A 16,713-nucleotide genomic window follows, 5' to 3' on the forward strand; every position below is an offset into this window, starting at 1 on the left:
ACGATCTGGTTTGCGGACAGAACAACAAGAGGCCGCGGCGACGGGAGAGTCTGCACGACTTGAGTCGATCGAGTATATATTGGGGCTTTGGGTGTTAGATATTGTATGCTTTTTGTTATTAAAACGTGTTTCCCTCACCCCCTTCTATTTCGACGAACCTTGGATTGTGCTGATTGTAATGGCACGTCGCTCCTGACAATATATGTTTCGAGATTATTTCCCCTAAGGTTCCCACCTGGCAAAAATGTTTTGACCAATGAAATTCCGCTAGGCAATGGGTATCCTGATGTGATATTGCACGGACTTCAACGTTAGTTTTCCCGCTGCCGTCAAGCCAGAAGGACCTATTGTTTCGGTAAGATATTTTGATAATCATATTTCCTGATTTTATACTCGTCTGTTTGTCAATATAACGAGTGACTCTGATTGTATACACGTCTATATGCCAGTAACGAGTCTTTTTCCCATTCCATTAACCATTTTTTTTCAGAAAGTTGTTTGATAAGGAGGCGCATTAGTTGTCTAATATATGTCTCTGCTAATATGTATTTGTTGTTTTGTTTTGCAACATTATTTATCTTCTCCTATTTACGTTGAGCATGAGATGTAACAAATTTACTAGAAAACTATGTAGGCATATCGACCCTTAATATTGTGGACCTTAGTGCTATGGTTATTGTTTAAATTTTTTTATCAACATTCATATTTTCCCGCCAAAAAAGTAAGTTTGCGATGGTCGAGAAAACAACTTAAAAATACGAAAATACAGCTGTATCATATTTAGATGAGGTGAAAGTTAGTAGTTTGCCTTTGTTCTTGTGACCAAATTTTACCCAAACCTGCTTTTGCTACTTTGTGCTAATTTTAGTTTGATTTCTCTCAACAGTAAGATGCGCGAGATCCACGCTTTGGCTGCATCACAAGCATGAGTGCCATGTCCTTCAGGTAAGGCTTATAGACAGTAAGATCTAGATACAAATAGAGGTATTTTGAAGTTTTATTGCTGTTGTTCAATACTAATGAGGATACAACTTATCTATGATACTTATGACAAGACCTTTCTATTGGTACTACATTTGCTGATCTGCTGACCTTTGACCTACTTTAAACTTTTAACCTAGGCCACATGATACCATATTTTTCTGGGTATTAGCCCATATTTTGGGAATAAATTCATCCCCCATTTTTGATAGCCTATACACTATACAAACCATAGACATTATCAATGAAGCTTGTGTAGTCTACCATAATAGTGCCAGTCATGCTAGTAAACAGATGTACATGTTCTGTAAAATATTTCTTGGTGCCTATATCTACTTGTGTGAAAATAGAACATGAATGGAAAAAATGGTTCATATATCTCTATTTGTCTGTGTTTAATTATATAACATGTTTTCCGAACCTTGTAATTTTTTTTTTTTTTTTACAATTTTACCCGTCATCTGTAATTTGTCTGAAGATCTGAATGGAATAAAATAGTTTGGTTATAGATCATCAATGTAGCGAGTTATCTTATATATATATATATATAAGATATCTTCTATATTTCTAAGATGGCGCCCAAAAATATCCTCTCGTTTTTAGTGCACTAACTAGCCCCCTGGGTTTATACACAGTAAAGATGGTATAATTGACTGAGATTGGCCATTCATATTTGATGTTTTCCTTGTGACAAGACCTTTCCATTGATGCTACATTGATGTACCTGCTGACTTTGATCTGACCTTTGACATACTTTTGAAAAATTTTAATTCTGAATTTCAACCCACATTTCTTCTGATAACACTTGTGAATTTGGACAGTTGGATTTTTATACTACTATATCTCACAGGGTACTTAAAGAATCTTTCTAAATATTAATATTTAGGGTATTTTGCTTGATAATTGTACATGTTAATTAATTATGGCCCTTTGCAGATTTATTAGCTCGTCTGAGTCTGTCATGGGGCAGACTCCATCGTCTGTAAAATTTCCTGAACAGATATTAATGACTAGTAACAGGTCCTAATACATTCAAGATGGCCTCCAGGACCGCCATCTTTAAAATCTGCTTTTGTCTTTTAGCTCGAATATTGTTATCTTCATAGTAATAAGACTTAGTATAAATGTTAAAGTGACATTTCCTAACAATACAATTATTTTTTTATATGGAATAGAATATCTAGAAAGTAGTGGATTAGGATGACTAATTAATTTCAAGTGCACTATTGACATGAAACCAGAAGCTATTTGAGAGAAATGATGATAGTTGTAAGTTGTAATCAAGCTTTGGTTTATCAAATTAGCAGCTGTAAATTTCTGAAATTAATTCTCATATATGGGTATTAATATTGTCAGAAAATATACACCCAGAAAACTTAAATCCATGTGTATATATCAATCTTCTAATTATTATTGTGCGTGTAAACTTCTTATACTGAACAGTTAATTTCTTTTGCAATAGTTGTATAGTTGTAACCTTATACTCACAGAGAAACTGCAGATAAAAACTGAGTTATATTCACACAGAAAACAGATAAAGACTGAACAAAATTATTTGTTTTCAATAAAAACATACTGTTAACTGGAATACATGTACTGAAAGTCACAAAAGTGCATGGAGCTAGATTTTTTATCAGGGCTAGCAAAAAAATAGGATCTTGGGCTTGTAGGAAATTTTGAGAATTTTACAAACTTGAATTTAAAACATATTGAAATAGTTTTTGTGAAATTAGAAAATTGAAATTCAAATCTACATGTAATGTCTAAATTAAGCTAAGAGCAATAATTACCTTATCAGGTGAACATTTAGACATAAAGGACTCTTGTTGCCTTGAAGCCAATTTGAGCATAATTGCATGAATGTGAATAGATTTCAATGAAATTTGGTATACTGTAAGCTTCACAACATCTGGAGTTATTTCAACATTGGGTTGCAATAGTTACGGCGCTTTGCAGTTTAAATCAAGTGTTATGATGTTAGTCCAGTAGCATACTTTGATGAAGTTAATTAAGATGAATGGCCTTGGCCTATATGTGTACCTTCAAGGTCACGAGTCATACAGTCAAACCTGTGTATAGCAGACACCTGTCCATAATGGACAGTGCAAAGAATCCCCAATGAAAATCATGTAAATATGTTTATAGTTGACACCTTTCTAATGGGGACAGTAGACAATTATTTTATTTATGCAAATTTGAATGGATGCAACAAGCAAGTACATGGTTTAAATTGTCAGCCACCACTTTCTTTGGGTATAGCATATAGTAAGGGAAAAGTTCAATCTGGATTTATTTACAACAGTTTTTCTTTCTTCAATGAATTTTATATACAAATAAAATCACTACATGGATTTCAGAAAATTTATTTTAAATGAAACTCTTGAGAAGTCATAATCATTAGAGAGAAATGCACTTTATTTCATTTTTAGCTCACCTGCCCGAAGGGCAAGTGAGCTTATGCCGTGGTGCGGCGTCCATCGTCCGTCCGTCCGTCCGTCCGTCCGGCGTCAACTTTTTCATTTAAACAACTTCTTCTCATTCAAGGTCACATGGGTCAAATAAGCTATAATCTTCAAACGACTTCTTCTCAATAACCAAGAGGCCAAGGGACTTGATATTCGGCCTGTAGCATGCTTGGGTAAAGGGCTACCAAGTTTGTTCAAATAAATGACCTTGACCTTCATTCAAGGTCACATGGGTCAAATAGGCTATAATCTTCAAACGACTTCTTCTCAATAACCAAGAGGCCCAGGGACTTGATATTTAGCCTGTAGCATGCTTGGGTGAAGGGCTACCAAGTTTGTTCAAATGAATTACATTGACCTTCATTCAAGGTCACATGGGTTAAATAGGTTATAATATTCAAACAAGTTCTTCTCAATAACCAAGATGCCCAGGGACTTGATATTGGGCCCGTAGCATGCTTGGGTGAAGGGCTACCAAGTTTGTTCAAATAGATGACCTTGACCTTCATTCAAGGTCACATGGGTCAAATAGGCTATAATATTCAAACAACTTCTTCTCAATAACCAAGAGGCCCAGGGACTTGATATTGGGCCTGTCTGTAGCATGCTTAGAGCCAAGAGTCGCCAATAAACCTGGCTTACTCTGATATTTAAATAAAGTTGTTATCAGCATAGTATCTGTAGAAATGACCTCAATCAACTGCAACTTTGTGTAGAGGCAGGTGAGCGATACAGGCCCATTGGGCCTCTTGTTTTTATTTTTGATGTTTTTTGGTACATAATGAACCTTGTGTATGTTAAATTAGTTGGATGAATCTCGAAAATTAATTAATAATTTCTGTTATCTTATTTTGAGGAGATATATACAGTAAACGGTAATAAAACTATTCCTGCTTGGTTCCTAATTTAACTTGTTAAACAAAGTAATCCTCTACATAAAGGATACCTTTCTATAAAAACACTTTTTGCATTGTCCCTTGGGTGTCCATTATGCTTCGTTAGGTTTGACTATGTTAAATATTGGTTTCTTATGCTCGCATATAGACAAGATCTCTGGTGACCAATAAGGCCTCTGGGTATAGTTTTATAAAGCTTCGTAACTTTTGAATTTTGCTTAAGGCAGATTTACGAATTACTAAGCATTTCACAAAACCTTGTGCAACTACACCCATCAACTGCATCGCAACTTACGAAAACAATTTAAAATCATGCGCAAGCATGCCCTTTGGAACAGAAAATGACTTCTTACTCTTTGACAAATTAACATAGAACAACTATGCCTTGTGAGTGATTGTTTTGAGGTGGAAACCACGTTTTGAATGTCAAGGAGGGATGCCGGCAAAATACACATTGTCATGAAACTAATTGTACGCATAATTGCAGACTGTGCCAACAGTTAATATATTTTAAGAACATTCCGTATTTCTATGGGCATTGAGCAAAATCTGGAAATTGCGTTGTTACTGTTTATTTTACCGCAAAATAAACAATATGAAATAGAAATTTTATAGAAAATTTTATCCATCCATAATACGGTTCTTTTGATAGAACAAAATCAAGTTCATAGTCTGTGTACGGGACTCGAGAATAGGACCGGCGTACAATTTTCACCTCAACTCTTTACCACCTAATGACTACATATGACGCCCCTGCTATTTCCCCAAAAGCTATACTTGGTGAAGCCCTAGAATGATTAATAGCTAACTGAAAAATTTAAATTAATTAATGATTTAAAACACTGAGAAGAAAAGAATTTATTGTTGAAGATATGATTCCCATACACCAAATTAATCATGAGAGTCTCCAGAATTGAATTACAGTTTGCAAATCCAAAAATAAAGTTTCACTTCAACTCATATTTACAGGTAAGTCAGCGAGCTCTACAAAAAAGTGGCAAATTTGAAATGTCGTCATATGTCGTCATTAGGGTTACAGGTAGGGGCGTCAGATGTCGTCATTAGGTGGTAAAGTATAGGGAGTGCTAAGTGGTAAAGAGTTAAAAATGTCGTCCTTTTTTACCTCCAAGATAGAGAGTGGTATATTTTTACCATATGGTTTTCACGCAAGATACGAAAAAAAAGTTACAAACACCTTTGTGAAACGCACTTGTTAGAACTTTGTAAGTTTTGCCTAACTTTTTCGTAAATACTTGCAAACGTTCGTAAGTTACGAAGCTTCGTGAAATGATACCCTGGACATTTGGTTTTTATGGAGGCGTTTACGCCTGCCATATTACAATCACCTACGAGTTGTGACGTCACAATCTCTCACTTTCATTTTCGTTATATTTCCTTTCACAGTTTCTTTCGGTTCATATATGATGTAGTTGAACTATATATACATTTATGAAAACTATCAAGACTACAAATAAAGTGCTATTACATGAAAAAAGGTATATTCAGTATAAATTTCTCTTCGGCGGAAGCCCGGAATTTGAGACCTGGTGGTAATTTCTGTAACTAGGGGTAATGATTTGCTTATAATTAGTTCCAAGTATGAGGCACGTCATTGTAGTCCGTCATACAAAGTAGATGTGCACAGAAATGTATTAACTATGCTGATAATGTTTTGAACATTTCAGGAACTATTTTGAATAAACAATAAGAATAATGTCTTGTAAATATCTACACCTGCATCGATTTTTGCGAATCTATATTGAAAATACTGTTTGAAGGGAGATAACTGCGAGATTCTGACGTTACCTTACAGAGGACACTTGTTTAACTACTAGAAATAAAGATGGCATAACAACCAAGTGCAAACAAATTCCTGATTTTCATAATACCTTCCAGGTTTTGGCTAACAACATTTCTTTTGTTTACAACTTTGTAGTTTGTTCAGGAGATTTTATGAGATTTAGTCCGATATTTAGCGATCACGTGTTCCGTCTGTTTACTTGAGCGAGCACTCTGTCAAAATGGAGGCACGTGGACACGGGCTTTACACGAAGCATCAAAATGATGTTTGTCCCTAGAAATTAATATCTATCAACATGAATTAAAGGCAAGTTGCTTATAAAGTTTAAATCTGTTTGTTGACCCACTGAAATAAGTGTTTGTTTATTTAGGACGAAACTGTTTACGATAAGTTGTTCAAGCCTGGCCAGACCACAAAATCACAATATCTACTGCGATTATAGTCCGAATTTTCTGACGATCTTGCTATATACTATATGCAAACTTTAATCAGCTTTAAGGCGATATCAACCCCAGAACCCTTCGGATTACTGCGATAACTGATCGAAGTCCCTGTGTTTCAAATCCATGAATCGGTAGACCTACGTGATGGCGTGATGGAATTCAATCGTCTATTTTTTAAAACTAAGAAAACTGGCACATATCTGTTGTGGTGGTCATTTGTGCTGTACCTTCCCCGACAGAGACAATATACAGAATCTGGATTTCTGTGATAAGGTTTACTGCAGTAGCTACTCGCGCTCGTAATATATATGAAAATGCTAAATTATTATTGAACCAGCTTGTCTTATTTATATATTATTCAGCTCACGATTCAACCTTTTCAAATGTTTTCATGTAATATATATATATATACATTTGTATGCACCAAGCTGTGAAATGTTTGTATTACATAGAATATTTAAACAATACAAAGTAATTGTAGATTAACAAAATGTATACCAATTGCATTTTAACCTATTAGTACAACTTTTTGTTGTTTTAATGTAATATAACTTTTTGTTGTTTTCATGTAAAATGATAAATACATGTATATCTATTGGCAATCGATATCAAATCCATATAATATAAGACTTTCTCAAATATCAATATTCCTCATAACTTTCAAAATAAATCTATATTTGCTTTTGAAATTTAATTAAAAATGTTTGATTTTCATGTCACGAACATATCCCTTAAAATAATCATCAATCTCCTTATTGGTCTCCAGGAAGTGTGAAAATAAATGAAACTTTTTTGTCAATAATTCTATTTATTATGAATTCATGTATAACCATTTAGGTTTTTTCCAATGTGGAACTTTAAAACTATATATATATACAAGCAACAATCTGTGGGATGTCAGATATGGAAGGCTATAGCTGTTTCAGGATAAATTGCCAAAAATGCTTAAAGTACTGTTTCTTATCACTGATCACATATATTGGGTTTTCGACTATTATGTGTTATTGCTACTTAAGTGTGAATTTTTTCGGCTTAAGTGATAATGTATTTCTTTGTACTTATGTGCAACAGACATCGCGAGAGTTTAATTCTCGTACATATAATATTGACTCCTACAAAAAGAAGTTGAGTGATCATGAGTGGTTGACCTACGAGAGGCATTTTATCAAATCTCGTATTGACCCTACTGATTGCTCATGATCATATTTCATCCGGCCTAGTAAACTCTAGAAAAAACATCTTAATTTATGAAAGTAGCTAACTCATTTAATGTATGTGTAAAAATTAAGTATATATATATATCGTACAAAACATCAAACTTCTGATATGGTAGATATGAAACATACATTTAGGCTGACTGCCTGATAATATAATACAATTTGTACAGAGTTTACAATCCTTTGACATTCAGCTCATAATATACACCATTATAATTTGATCTGTCGTCATGCGTCGGTCTTCTTCTTAAGACCAAGATATCGCAGAATGGTGTACAAAAGGTTCTTAAGCTGTTTTATCAAAATTGTTAATTTCATGGCCCCCTATGTGTCACATTCTCCCTGGGGAGAGGATACATTTTACTATAGTTTATATAGGAAACTCATCACACATATTTTAGCATAATTTGTTTCATTTTCATTGGAAATTGGTTAGCACGTGGTTAGGGCACACTTTTCTCAATGACATATTGTCAGAGAATGTCAAGGCCAACGACTTGTTATGGGTTCGAATGTCAAAAATAAAAATCTCAAATTGATTATTTTTTTCATTTCATATGAAAGAACATAGTCCACTGAAACAGAATGTGCATATTTTATTGTCATCAGATAAAAATAAGGCAGAAAGATATGGCACTTGGAAAAGAATCATAAAGCTATTTTCTCCAGCCAAAATTAAAAAATAATCCAAAATTGCAGAATAAAGGTTTCTGCTCTTTTATCTATATACACATGAAGGCTTGATGTTTGGCGCATCGATAACGTATGGCTGGCTACAAATGTTATACTTATATTTGATCTTGACCTTCATTCAAGGTCACGGGGGTCAAATGATGAAAAAAATTCAAAGTTCTTTCAAAATTATTAATTTGGGTCACATTTTAAAGAATCGGCCCTTTTAAAGGTGTGTGCAATGTATTAAGGTCAAATAATCAAAATGACGCAGATATGGCACTTTTAAAAAGAAATTCCTACCAAAATGAAAAAATGACCCAAAACTGCACATACACATGAAGGCTGGATATTTGGCAAACAGATACATGTAACATGTGTGACTGGCTACAAATATTGAGTTTATCTCTCTGACCTTGACCTTCATTCACATTTTAAAGAACCGGCTCTTATGAAGGTGTGTGCGAAGTTTCAAGGGCAAATTATTAAAAATGATGCAGACATGCCCTTTAAAGAATGTTTTCTTGCCAAAATTAAAAATTATCCATATTTGCAATTCAATTGTTGGCTCAAAAGGTGTGTCCAGCAAGATTATGGAGTTGGGATCTGAATGGTTTCACAGATAAAACAAGAGGCCCAGAGGGCCTGTATCGCTCACCTGGTTTTATACCAAATTGTGCAATTAATCCATGAAATGAAATTGACTTTGGGTACAACCCCATAGGGATTGCTACCACACCAATGTGAGTTATATCCATAACAGAGAAACCAATTGACCCCTTTTGACCCTGCCCCCCCAGGGGTCAACCCCACCATTTTTAGCTCACCTGTCCGAAGGGCAAGTGAGCTTATGCCGTGGCGCGGCGTCCCTCGTCCGTCCGGCCGGCCGGCCGGCGTCAACTTTTCCATTCAAGCAACTTCTTCTCAATAACCAAAAGGCCCAGAGACCTAATATTGGGCCTGTAGCATGCTGGGGTGAAGGGCTACCAAGTTTGTTCAAATGAATAACGTTCAAGGTCACAGGGGTCAAAAAGGCTAAAATCTTTAAACGACTTCTTCTCAATAACCAAGAGTCCCAGGGAGTTGATATTAGGTCTGTAGCATGCTGGGGTGAAGGGCTACCAAGTTGGTCAAATGAATGATATTGACCTTCATTCAAGGTCACAGGGGTCAAATATGCTAAAAAAAAATAAACGACTTCTTCTAAATAGCCAAAAGACCCAGGGACTTGATATTGGGTCTGTAGCATGCTGGGGTGAAGGGCTACCAAGTTGGTCAAATGAATGACATTGACCTTCATTCAAGGTCACAGGAGTCAAAAAGGCTAAAATTTTTAAACGACTTCTTCTCAATAACCAACAGATCCAGAGACCTAATATTTGGCCTGCAGCATGCTAGGGTGAAGGGCTCCCAAGTTTGTTCAAATGAATGACCGTGACCTTCATTCAAGGTCACAGGAGTCAAAAAGGCTAAAATCTTTAAACGACTTCTTCTCAATAACCAAGAGGCCCAGGGAGTTGATATTAGGTCTGTAGCATGCTGGGGTAAAGGGCTACCAAGTTTGTTGAAATGAATGATCTTGACCTTCATTCAAGGTCACAGGAGTCAAAAAGGCTAAAATCTTGAAACAACTTCTTCTTAATAACCAAGAGTCCCAGAGACCTAATATTTGGCCTGTAGCATGCTGGGGTGAAGGGCTCCCAAGTTTGTTCAAATGAATGACCTTGATCTTCATTCAAGGTCACAGGAGTCAAAAAGGCTGAAATCTTTAAACGACTTCTTATCAATAACCAAGAGGCCCAGGGAGTTGATATTGGGTCTGTAGCATGCTGGGGTAAAGGGCTACCAAGTTTGTTCAAATGAATGACCTTGATCTTTATTCAAGGTCACAGGAGTCAAAAAGGCTAAAATCTTTAAACGACTTCTTCTCAATAACCAACAGTCCCAGGGAGTTGATATTGGGTCTGTAGCATGCTGAGGTGAAGGGCTACCGAGTTTGTTCAAATGAATGACCTTGACCTTCATTCAATGTCACAGGGACCAAACAGGCTAAAATCTTGAAACGACTTCTTCTCAATAACCAAGAGTCCCATGGAGTTAATATAGGGTCTGTAGCATGCTGGGGTAAAGGGCTACCAAGTTTGTTCAAATGAATGACCCTGACTCGCATTCAAGGTCACGTCGATCAAGTATGCTTAAATCTTTAAATGACTTTTAGTGAAAAGCCAAAGTGCAGAGAGACATTATTATATTGGTCCTGTAGCATGCTTTCAAATAACTGCAGGATCCATATATGAAAAGATCACTGCATTGCAGGTGAGCGATTTGGGCCCATTGGGCCCTTGTTACAATTTTGAATCCCTACCCAAAATGATGCTACCAGTCAAGTATGAGCTATATCGATTGCTTAGTTTCAGAGAAGAAGTTATTTATGTCAATTAAGCCAAATTGACCAAGAGATGGAACACAATCCTGATGTAAAAATAGGCCCAGGGTTCTTTCCCCACCCCAAGGGACTTATACAATCATATTGAATTGATATCAAATATGAAAGTTTTCTTCAATATTTTGCATGTAAAACGCTGTATATTTATATACAGTACCTATAGCTACTAGGCTATTATCTACATCTTGCTGGTAAATTAAAAAGCAACAAATCACAAATCAGTTTATTGTTAATATTGACATTGGATCTATTAAAATAGATGGAATTGATATCTAATTTTAAAATAATTGTCCGTAACAAATGAGATATTTGTTGAAAAAAAAGTGTAATAACTTTTAAAAGCCGTCAATCTAATTTTGATATTATTCTAAGATCAAAATAGAAAGGAATAAACAATTTTGTTTACAAGATATTGAAAGACATTACACACTTTCAACAAAAAAAGTAGCAGACATTCCCTGTATTTTCAATACATATCGTGTATTATTATACCTCAGACTTGTATCACAGCTTCTGATTAGTGAAAACCATGTCACGTGATTAAAAACAATCGTTATGTCAACCACAACTTTCCAAATAATTCATTATTGACTTGCTGTCGCTTTCGAAACATCATGTCACCCTCTGAATATCATAATGTCACCCTCTCGTGAGCCCTCCAAAATCGTTATGTCACCCTCTCGTGAGCCCCAACTCGGAACTCTCTTCCGTAACGTCTTCAAAAGTAGTCGAATCAGAGGAGTTCCGAGTATTCTGCTTGACAACAACAATGGCTGCTGGCGGACGCTATCGTCTGCCAACAGAGGAGGAATTGGCGAAATTATTGCAAGAAAAGGATTCTAAAAACACCAAAAGGGTCATCAATGGGGCCGTGGATTCCTTTAGACATTTCCTATCTGCAACAGGTAGGCCTAGACCAAGGATTGTGAAAACTTCGACGTCCATACATTGAAAGTTCGACTGGGAGAATTTTATGCCGGGTCCAGAAAGACGATGGGGTACCTCTTAAAAACTTTTCTTTACCCTCGGGTAACATGACACCTCTCGGGTGGTCAAATATTCATGTCAACCCGGAACAAGGGCAATAATTGTATATTGTTATAACTTATCGAAATGCATATCATATTGTTTCGACATTTCTAATACCCAGGCCTATAAAATATAAGTTTGTTTTAAACACATAAATGCAAATTTTGAACTACTTAAATATAACAGATGGTTTAAAGTATGAATGTTAATGACATGTACCTAAGTAGAAGTTGATTTGAAAAAATTTAAAATGTTTGACTTCTTAAGTAAAGGTTTGATTGAAATAAGAAATGTTTAACTACTTTTAGAGGTAGGTTTGAAACTTTAAGATGGTTAAAACCATTATGTATATCGGAACAGTCTAAACCATTACATTCATCAGGACTGTGAAAACCATTATGTCCGGTTGGTTTGACACACTTAAGTGGAAATGTTTAGTCATGTTGATATCAGTTTAATTTGTATTCTCGCTTTATTTCAAATATCTCCTTTTACATCTGACTAACGCCTCCTACAGTACTTTCAGGACTTTGATTTTTTTCAAGATTTGAAAATAACATTGAGAATGTTATTTGCAGGGGAATGTCTAACGTCAGGACATTCACCGGGTCAGGGTTTTAAAGCGAGCGTGATCTAGCTCTGGATAGATGAATTAGCAATGGGGGTCTTAGGAATCTCAAGATGGTTCATTCATTTCTCAATTCGTTCCGTCACTTCCTTCACAATGTTTAACTCATGGCACAGACATGAATCTGGTACAAGTTAAGCAATACAGCGTCATGATTGGAGCGCCAGGTCTGTGTGGTCCAGGCCTGGTAATCCAATGGACCACCATGTGTCAGACTGTTATTGCTTGTAAATCTTGTATTGGGTGATTGTTTGTGTCTTGGGTTAAATACTTGGGAAGGAACGGACAGATCTAGTTGAGACTTGAACAAGTCATCTTGTGATTTCTGATATCTCTATTGGTTTGAAGTCTATGTGGAGTCAAGGTTGCGTAAACTTGAAGAATCCCGGCTATAAGGACGGACTGCCATGCCCCACCAAACCCCAGGTGTGTATCGCAACATAAACGATCAACACAAGGTTACAATCAAAACTTTTCATTTCAGATTAAAGTGTTTAAAAAAAGAATTTTTTTATTAAAGAACCTGTGATAAAAAATGTATTCCCATGTACCTGTCCAAATAGGAAACAGGCAATCCTCCCGTGTCAACTACATTTTTGTAAGACCAATCCCTCACTTCAAAAAGAATGGCGCCACACACAACAAATATCCAATATATTTTTTGCAGTTTCAGAGAAAAATAAACTCTACAACATCTTGCTAGCTCTTATTCTCTTATACTAATTTGAGGACATTTCTTAGAAGGGATAAGTGTATTTTAGCAGCAATTGATAGTAAACATGTAAATGCTGTATCATACAGTGTATGTAACATCGTAATATTAACAGTATTTCCAATTTACTGGGAGTTGATCTAATAAAAGCTATTATATTTATTCCACAGACGGGATCGGACGGGAACGGACGGGATCAGACGGGGTCGGACGGGACCCAGACCATCTTCTTCTTTTTTTTTCCCTTTTTTTCTGTTTCAGGTGGTTCTGTTGAGGAGGCCTCCCCGTGGCAGAACTGGTAACAGCTTAACATATTTATCGGCAAATAAGCCCATGCCTAAAAATTGGCCATTCCCCCGCCAAATCATTTTTGCAGAATAATTGATTTAACCTAAAAAAAAAAGTACTCCCCAAATTTTGATACTAAACTTAAATGCTAGGGCAGGGGATTTATTCAACATAAATATGGTACACATAAATCTATGTTTATGTGGGCTGGCTAACATCCTCATTCTGTACATGTCTCCCCTTAAAAGTATGGAAATACTTTGTATTTGTACCGTCTTTCAACAATTTCTTGTCTGGGTAACTACTTCTAAATCGTATATACGTCTTGGCAGAACTAGCTGCTAGCTAGGTCACTGTGACCTTGATACAGAAGGTCAAATAACTGAATTTTTGTTTCAATCAGTTTCTTGTCTAGCTAGGCTGTATCTTTTAAAACAAATAAAATTGTAAACCTTTATCACTCAATGAAGAAGAACGGGGCCCGGACTTTCTTTCTGCGGATGATATACATTTTTATCAATCTTTAATTTTTTGTATGCATTATTTTCATGATATGTAGTTGATTTCCTGAAAGGAATTTTAATTCGTCATTTTTATATTTTTTTGGGCAAAAGTTATTGCCCTTTGTTTATTTCAAGGCACCTAGCTGCTTCATTTTTTGACCAATTTCCTTGAAACTTTTAGGCTTTATAATCATGATATACATGTATAGAGCATTTTGATTGACTATTTTTTCAAAAATGATTGGCCATTATTTATTTTTTGTACTTTGATCTTGCTCCAGCCTATGGTATTTTAGTTCCAATAATTTCTTGTTTGGATCTTCTGTAAACTGATCAAGGCTGATATTAAATTAGGGGAGACATGTTCTTTCTTCACAAACCTCTATTCCCATTTTTTGAATGCTCTCATTGCTCTCCCAATTTCTAGCAAAACATGTATGCTAGCACCTGAAATTTTCCTTGTTAATAAACAGATTGGAAAACAACACGGCATTTGTTATTCATTATCTCAAGGTAATCTCCATATATATCATAGATATTTGAAAGAGTTATTGCCCTTTATTTCGGTAATTTATGCACTAGTGGATTTAAACAATGAATTCTACAAACGTGACAATTCTCAACTTTTTGACGATTGTTGGTGTAATAATTAACATTGGTAGTAAATATAGTGAATATGTGAATTTGATATTACATCATTATGAGTAATCGCCAATCCAAAAGAAATGCATTTTATAATATGGATACAAATATCAAATGCAGAATTGTGTGCGATGCCATTGAGAATGTACAAAATTTGTTGAAAACTCTGTGAAGATCCAAGATAAACATGAAATGGCTAACTTTTTCAAAGAACTATAACATTTCTGGACATATATTGTGATAATAAACATGTACATCCAGAAATTGTAGATGTTTAGTCCTCCATTAGATGGAAAAGTGTGGGCTATTCAAATTGACAATGTCCGTGGTTCATCGTCCGCCCCTAAACACCCTGTTATTAGAAGAGAGAGAGCTTATGTTGTCACCCCATAGTAATTGATGGTAATATGGTCTCTGTGAGGGTTAAACTATCCCTTGCTGGTGTAGTATGGTATTTTGACCCCCAGGGTCAAAATACCATTATGGTAAAATGAACCCCCCCCCCCATACTAGAGTCACTAGAACATGATTTTCATATATTATTTATCATATTTTGATAAAACAATATTGTATCATTATAAACAGTACAAATTTCGATGGGTAGGTTGACTATGGAGTGAAATATAGGTGAATAGTTGAGGATGCGGAACATCAATGGAGAAATAAAGCTTTTTTTATCATCGACCATGCCCCCCCCCCCCCCCCCCCCCCCCCCCCCCCACACACATGTACAAAGTTAATGATAGTTTATTCATTTCATTTGTTTACTTCCATTCATTAAAATATAAAGAAAATTGGTCTTGGGGTAGGTGATTTTGATGTGAGTTATGTAGAGAGGTTGGGGGAGGGGAGTCACTTTACCATGATCAAAGTGAAAATATTTTACTAATTTTTTGTGGATTTAATTTTTTTCACTAAGTATTTTTTGATAAACCTCAATTAATTAATACATACATTTAAAAAAAATTGAATTGAATGGTGATCAATGATGTAATGCGAGTCATTAAAATATACATATAAAAATCAAGAAAATTGGTCTCGGGGGTAGGTGATTTTGATGTCGGTTATGTAGAGAGGTTGGGGGAGGGGAGTCGCTTTACAATCACAAAAAAGAAAAAGTAAAATATTTTATTTCATTATGACCTGCAACTTCCTCAGCTTGCAATGATCTACCACAAACTAATATTGTAAATACTTTCTTTTTTTTTTAAAGTAAACTTGTTATATCAAAGTATTGTAAAAGTAGTAGAAAGGAAGGGGGGGGGGGGGGGGGGTTCACTTTATCATGGTCATGGTAAAGTGACCCACCCCCCTCCCCCCTCATGATGACATCAAAATTAAAACAAAAACAATCATTATTTTTTTATGGTAAAGTTCTTTGTTTCACTGTGGTCATGGTAAAGTGACCAATAGGTGACACCACCCCCGAACTCTCATCAAAATTACTTATCTGATACAACATAGAAGGGTAAAAAAATTTTTTTTACCATAATAGTATTTTGACCCCGGGGTCATTTCACCATGATTCAAAATACCATGCTACACTGGGTCAAACTAAAAGATTTTTTTGGGGAAAAAACAGATTTTTAGAAAATTTTTTGACTTTTATATCTTTGAATATTTCAGCGTCAAGTTTTTAGTGCAAGTGTTGAAAGTGATTATTACATGTAATACTTCACTTTATAATTGTACTAGGGTGCTAATATTGGTAAAAGTCCTTGGAGTGAAACTGAACATATTCACATTAGACAATTGATACTGTTCCTCATTTTTCAAGGGAGACAACTTTCATTAGGATAAGTTTTTATGAAATAGGTCCAAAAGCAATAACATTTTGTATTTTAATATTTATTCAATTAAGAACAACATAGCTTGCCTCCCAAATGTTTGTCAATAAATAATTTACAGATATGAATTTGTATGGTTTTGAAAATGGCCTGAATACACAATCTGATCAAATAAACTATAAAGATATTATTACCTAAAATTT

The 16,713-nt window shown here is 35.3% G+C and overlaps 1 long non-coding RNA gene across 1 annotated transcript; it reads left to right on the plus strand.

Moving 5' to 3' along the window:
• The first annotated feature begins 884 nt into the window (after positions 1-884).
• LOC117322026 lies at positions 885-14,557 on the plus strand. Its single transcript, XR_004531450.1, has 3 exons — positions 885-945; positions 12,529-13,004; positions 13,461-14,557. It is a non-coding gene; the product is annotated as an uncharacterized LOC117322026 (long non-coding RNA).
• Positions 14,558-16,713: the final 2,156 nt, after the last annotated feature.

The sequence above is a fragment of the Pecten maximus genome, chromosome 2 (genome assembly GCF_902652985.1).
Source record: "Pecten maximus chromosome 2, xPecMax1.1, whole genome shotgun sequence".
In the NCBI taxonomy this organism is placed as follows: Eukaryota; Metazoa; Mollusca; class Bivalvia; order Pectinida; family Pectinidae; genus Pecten; species Pecten maximus.